This window comes from Arachis ipaensis, chromosome B2 (assembly GCF_059453495.1).
Source record: "Arachis ipaensis isolate K30076 ecotype BB chromosome B2, ASM5945349v1, whole genome shotgun sequence".
Classification (NCBI taxonomy): Eukaryota; Viridiplantae; Streptophyta; class Magnoliopsida; order Fabales; family Fabaceae; genus Arachis; species Arachis ipaensis.
In genome coordinates this window covers 67,336,252-67,342,907 of record NC_142437.1, presented here as the reverse complement: position 1 = coordinate 67,342,907, position 6,656 = coordinate 67,336,252, and the positions used below count along the sequence as shown (strand labels likewise).

At 38.1% G+C, this 6,656-nt stretch overlaps 1 non-coding gene across 1 annotated transcript; it reads left to right on the top strand.

Annotated features, from left to right (window-relative positions):
• The first annotated feature begins 5,201 nt into the window (after positions 1-5,201).
• LOC148574238 (small nucleolar RNA R71) lies at positions 5,202-5,309 on the top strand. Its single transcript, XR_015906528.1, has one exon. It is a non-coding gene; the product is annotated as a small nucleolar RNA R71 (small nucleolar RNA).
• Positions 5,310-6,656: the final 1,347 nt, after the last annotated feature.

Sequence of the window (6,656 nt, the reverse complement as noted above, 5' to 3'; positions counted from 1 at the left end):
TTTCGTTCCTCTGAACCTCTGCTTTCCTGCTGTCTTCATCCAATCATTCCTACTCCTTTCCATGGCAAGCTTTATGTAGGGCATCACCGTTGTCAATGGCTACATCCCATCCTCTCAGTGAAAATGGTCCAAGATGCTCTGTCACAGCACGACTATTCATCTGTCGGTTCTCGATCATACTGGAATAGGATCCATTGATCCTTTTGCGTCTGTCACTACGCCCAGCACTCGCGAGTTTGAAGCTCGTCACAGCCATCCCTTCCCAGATCCTACTCGAAATACCACAGACAAGGTTTAGACTTTTCGGATCTTAGGAATGGCCATCCACGGGTTCTAACTTATACCATGAAGATTCTAATATCTCGGACTCGGTCCCCTATATTAGATATCCAAGAGATACCCATTCAATCTAAGGTAGAACGGAAGTGGTTGTCAGGCACGCGTTCATAAGTTAGGAATGATGATGATTGTCATGATCATCACATTCACATTTAAGTGCGAATGAATATCTTAGAAGCGGAATAAGTTTGTATTGAATAGAAAAACAGTAGTACTTTGCATTAATCCATGAGGAATAGCAGAGCTCCACACCTTAATCTATGGTGTGTAGAAACTCTACCGTTGAAAATACATAAGTGATGAAGGTCCAGGCATGGCCGAGAGGCCAGCCCCCCAACGTGATCTAAAGATGAAACTAAAGATGTTCCAAAGATGTAAATACAATAGTAAAAAGTCCTATTTATACTAAACTAGTTACTAGGGTTTACGGAAATGAGTAAATGATGCAGAAATCCACTTCTGGGGCCCACTTAGTGTGTGCTTGGGCTGAGCATTGAGCTTTACACATGTAGAGGCTTCTCTTGGAGTTGAACGCCAGTTTGTAACCCGTTTCTGGCATTTAACTCCACTTTGCAACCTGTTTCTGGCGTTTTACTCTAGAATGCAGCATGGAACTGGCGTTGAATGCCAGTTTGCGTCGTCTAAACTCGGGCAAAGTATGGACTATTATATATTTATGGAAAGCTCTAGATGTTTACTTTCTAACGCAATTGAGAGCGTGCAATTTGGAGTTTTGTAGCTCCAGAAAATCCACTTTGAGTGCAGGGAGGTCAGAATCCAACAGCATCTGCAGTCCTTCTTCAAGCTCTGAATCTGATTTTTGCTCAAGTCCCTCAATTTCAGCCAAAAAATACTTGAAATCATAGAAAAACACACAAACTCATAGTAAAGTCCAGAAATGTTATTTTTAATTAAAAACTAATAAAAATATACTAAAAACTAACTAAATCATACTAAAAACTATGTAAAAATAATGCCAAAAAGCGTATAAATTATCCGCTCATCACAACACCAAACTTAAATTGTTGCTTGTCCCCAAGCAACTGAAAATCAAATAGGATAAAAAGAAGAGAATATACTATAAATTCCAAAATATCAATGAAACTTAGCTCCAATCAGATGAGCGGGACTTGTAGATTTTTGCCTCTTGAATAGTTTTGGCATCTCACTTTATCCATTGAGGTTCAGAAGGATTGGCATCTATAGGAACTTAGAATACAGATAGTGTTATTGAATCTCCTAGTTCAGTATGTTGATTCTTGAACACAGCCAATTTATGAGTCTTGGCCGTGGCCCTAAGCACTTTGTTTTCTAGTATTACCACCGGATACATAAATGCCACAGACACATAATTGGGTGAACCTTTTCAGATTATGAATCAGCTTTGCTAGAGTCCCCAATTAGAGGTGTCTAGGGTTCTTAAGCACACTCTGTTTTTGCTTTGAACCTTGACTTTAACCGCTCAGTCTCAAGTTTTCACTTAACACCTTCACGCCACAAGCACATGGTTAAGGACAGCTTGGTTTAGCCGCTTAGGCCAGGATTTTATTCCTTTAGGCCCTCCTATCCACTTGTGCTCAAAGCCTTGGATCCTTTTTATTACCCTTGCCTTTTGGTTTTAAGGGCTATTGGATTTTTGCTCTTGCCTTTTGGTTTAAAGAGCTTTTGGCTTTTTCTGCTTGCTTTTTTCTTTTTCTCTTTTTTTTTCGCCATTTTTTTTGCAAGCTTTTGTATTCATTGCTTTTTCTTGCTTCAAGAATCATTTTTATGATTTTTCAGATTATCAAATAACATTTCTCCTTTTTCCTTATTCTTCAAGAGCCAACATATTTAACATTCATAAACATCAAATTCAAAAGACATATGCATTGTTCAAGCATACATTCAGAAAACAAAAAGTATTACCACCACATCAAAATAATTAAACTAGTTTCAAGGATGAATTCGAAACCATGTACTTCTTGTTCTTTTGTTTTTAAAACATTTTTTATTCAAGAGAGGTGATGGATTCATATTCATAACTTTAAGGCATAGACACTTAGACACTAATGATCATATAGTAAAGACACAAACATAATTAAACATGAAGCATGGAAACCGAAAACAGAAAATAAATAGACAAGGAGATTAAGGAATGAGTCCACCTTAGTGAGGGTGGTGTCTTCCTCTTCTTGAAGAACCAATGGTGCTTTTGAGCTCCTCTATGTCTCTTCCTTGCCTTTGTTGCTCGTCCCTCATAGCTCTTTGATCTTCTCTAATTTTATGGAGGATGATGGAATGCTCTTGATGCTCCATCCTTAGTTGTCCCATGTTAGAGCTTAATTCTCCTAGGAAAGTGTTGATTTACTCCCAGTAGTTTTGTGGAGGGAAGTGCATCCCTTGAGGCATTAGTGGTTATGAAAAAACAAAAAAGCAATGCTTTTTATACACCAAACTTAAAATGTTTGCTCGTCCTCGAGCAAAAGAAAAAAAAAGTGGGTAGAAGAGAAGAAATGGAGGAGATGGATAGGTGTGTGTATTTGGCCAAGGGGGTAGTATTGTGCATGTTGTGTGAAAAGGAAAGAGTGAAGGTTTGAATTTGAGTGGGTGGGTGTAGGTAGGTTGTATGATGGTTTTGGAGGAGTAATGGAGGTGATTGGTGGAGGTTATTTGGGGAAGAGAGGTATGAAAAAGTGTGAAGAGGAGAGAAGAAGTGGTGGGGATCCTGTGGGGTCCACAGATCCTGTGGGGCCAAGGACTTAACATCCCTGCTCCAATTAGGCGTGTAAAATGCCCTTGCTATGCAATCCTGGCGTTTAATGCCAGACTGCTGCCTGTTTCTGGTGTTAAATGCCCAAATGTAGCTTGTTTCTGGTGTTTAACGCCAGGTAGATGCTTGGTTCTGGCATTAAACGCCAACTTGGTGCTTGTTTCTGGCGTTAAACGCCAGACAGATGCTTGTTTATGGCGTTTAACGCCAGCATGCCTCTCCTCCAGGGTGTGCTATTTTCAATGCTATTTTTCATTCTGTTTTTGATTTTTCAGTAGTTTTTGTGACTCCACATGATCACCAACCAAATAAAACACGAAATAACAAAAAGAAAATAAAATAGATATGATTAAATAACATTGGGTTGCCTCCCAACAAGCGCTTCTTTAATGTCAATAGCTTGACAGTGAGCTCCCATGGAGCCTCACAGATAATCAGAGCAAGTTTGGAACCTCCCAACACCAAACTTAGAGTTTGAATGTGGGGGTTCAACACCAAACTTAGAGTTTGGTTGTGGCCTCCCATCACCAAACTTAGAGTTTGATTGTGGGGGCTTTGGTTGACTCTGCAGTGAGAGAAGCTTTTCATGCTTCCTCTCCATGGTTACAGAAGGAGATCCTTGCGTTTTAAACACAAGGTTGTCCTCATTCAGTTGAAGGATTAATTCTCCTCTGTCCACATCAATCACAGCTCTTGCTGTAGCTAGGAAGGGTCTTCCAAGGATGATGGATTCATCCTCTTCCTTCCTAGTATCTAGGATTATGAAATCAGCAGGGATATAAAGGCCTTCAACCTTTACTAGCACGTCCTCTACTAGTCCATAAGCTTGTTTTCTTGAGTTGTATGCCATCTCTAATGAGATTCTGGCAGCTTACACCTCAAAGATTCCCAATTTCTCCATTACAGAGAGTGGCATGAGGTTTATCCCTGACCCAAGGTCACATAGAGCCTTCTCAAAGGTCATGATGCCTATGGTACAAGGTATTAAGAACTTTCCAGGATCCTGTTTCTTCCGAGGCAATGTCAGTTGATCCAGATCACTCAGTTCATTGATGAGCAAGGGAGGTTCTTCTTCCCAAGTCTCATTACCAAATAATTTGGCATTCAGCTTCATAATTGCACCAAGGTACTTGGCAACTTGCTCTTCAGTGACATCTTCATTCTCTTCAGAAGAAGAATACTCATCAGAGCTCATGAATGGCATAAGGAGGTTCAATGGAATCTCTATGGTCTCTAGATGAGCCTCAGATTCCTTTGGTTCCTCAGAGAGAAACTCCTTGTTGATCACTGGACATCCCAGGAGGTCTTCCTCACTGGGATTCACGTCCTCTCCCTCCCTTGTAGGTTCGGCCATGATGGTTAAATCAATGGCCTTGCACTCTCTTTTTGGATTCTCTTCTGTATTGCTTGGGAGAGTACTAGGAGGAGTTTCAGTGACTCTTTTACTCAGCTGGCCCACTTGTGCCTCCAAATTTCTAATGGAGGACCTTGTTTCATTCATGAAACTTAAAGTGGCCTTAGATAGATCAGAGACTACATTTTCTAAGCTAGATGGATTCTGCTCAGAATTCTCTGTCTGTTGCTGATTGGATGATGGAAAAGGCTTGTTATTGCTAAACCTGTTTCTTCCACCATTATTAAAGCCTTGTTGAGGCTTTTGTTGATCCTTCCATGAGAAATTTAGATGATTTCTCCATGAGGGATTATATGTGTTTCCATAGGATTCACCCATGTAATTCACCTCTGCTATTGCAGGGTTCTCAGCATAAGCTTATTCTTCAAAAGATGCCTCTTTAGTACTGTTGGATGATTCCTTCAATCCATTCAGACTATGAGAGATCATATTGACTTGCTGAGTCAGTATTTTATTCTGAGCCAATATGGCATTCAGAGTATCAATTTTAAGAACTCTCTTCCTCATAGGCGTCTCATTATTCACAGGATTCCTTTCAGAAGTGTACATGAACTGGTTATTTGCAACCATGTCAATGAGTTCTTGAGCTTCTGCAGGCGTTTTCTTTAGGTGAATGGATCCACCTGCAGAACAGTCCAGTGACATCTTTGATAGCTCAAACAGACCATCATAGAATATATCCAGGATGGTCCATTCTAAAAGCATGTCAGAAGGACACTTTTTGGTCAGTTCCTTGTATCTCTCCCAAGCTTCATAGATGGATTCACCTTCTTTCTGTCTGAAGGTTTGAACATCCACTCTAAGCTTGCTAAGCTTTTAAGGAAAAAAGAACTTGGCTAAGAAAGCCGTGACCAGCTTATCCCAAGAGTTCAGGCTATCTTTAGGTTGAGAGTCCAACCATACTCTAGCTCTATCTCTTACAGCAAACGGGAAAAGCATAAGCCTGTAGACCTCGGGATCAACCCCATTAGTCTTAACAGTATCACAGATCTGTAAGAATTCAATTAAGAACTAAAAAGGATCTTCGGATGGAAGTCCATGAAACTTGCAGTTCTGTTGCATCAGAGAAACTAATTGAGGTTTAAGCTCAAAATTGTTTGCTCCAATGGCAGGGATTGAGATGCTTCTTCCATGTATATTGGAATTTGGTGTAGTAAAGTCACCAAGCATCTTCCTTGCATTGTTATTATTTTTGGCCATGTCTCCTTCTTTTTCGAAAATTTCTGTCAGATTTTCTCCAGAGAGTTGTGCTTTAGCTTCCCTTAGCTTCCTCTTCAGAGTCCTTTCAGGTTCAGGATCGGCTTCAACAAGAATGTTCTTGTCCTTGTTCCTGCTCATATGAAAAAGAAGAGAACACAAAAGAAAATATGGAATCCTTTATGTCACAGTATAGAGATTCCTTATGCAAGTATAAGAAGAGAAGAATGTAAGAAGGAGAAGAGGAAAAATTCAAACACAGAGAGGGGGATGGGGTTCGAATTTTTGGGTGGAGGAGAAGTGTTAGTAGATGAATAAATAAATAGAAGGAGGTGAGGAAGAGAAGAATTCGAAAATTTAAATAAATAAAATAAAAATATTTTAAAATTAAAGTTAAAATTCGAAAATTAAAATTGAAATCAAATTAAATTAAAAATTAAAACAATTAGTTAAAAAAAAGGGAATTTTGAAAAAGATGAAGGTGATTTTCAAAAATGAGAGAGAGAGAACTAGTTAGATAGTTTTGAAAAAGATAAGAATCAATCAAAAAGTTAAGTGGTCAATTGAAAAAGATTTGAAAATCAAATTTGAAAGATAAGAAGTTAGAAAAGATTTTGAAATTGATTTCGAAAAAGATGTGATTGAAACTTAAATTGAAAAAGATTTGAAAAAGAAATTTAAAAAGATTTGATTTTGAAAATTAAAGTTGATTACTTGACTAACAAGAAACTAAAAGATATGATTTTAAAATTTAAAGATTGAACCTTTCTTAATAGGCAAGTAACAACTTAATATTTTTGAATCAATCACATTAATTGTTAGTATTAAATTTGAAAATATGAAATAGAAATAAGAAAAAGATTTTTGAAAATCAATTTGAAATTTTCGAAAATTATGAAAGAAAAATGAAAAAGATTTGATTTTTTTTGAAAAAGATTTGAAAAAAGATAGAGTTTT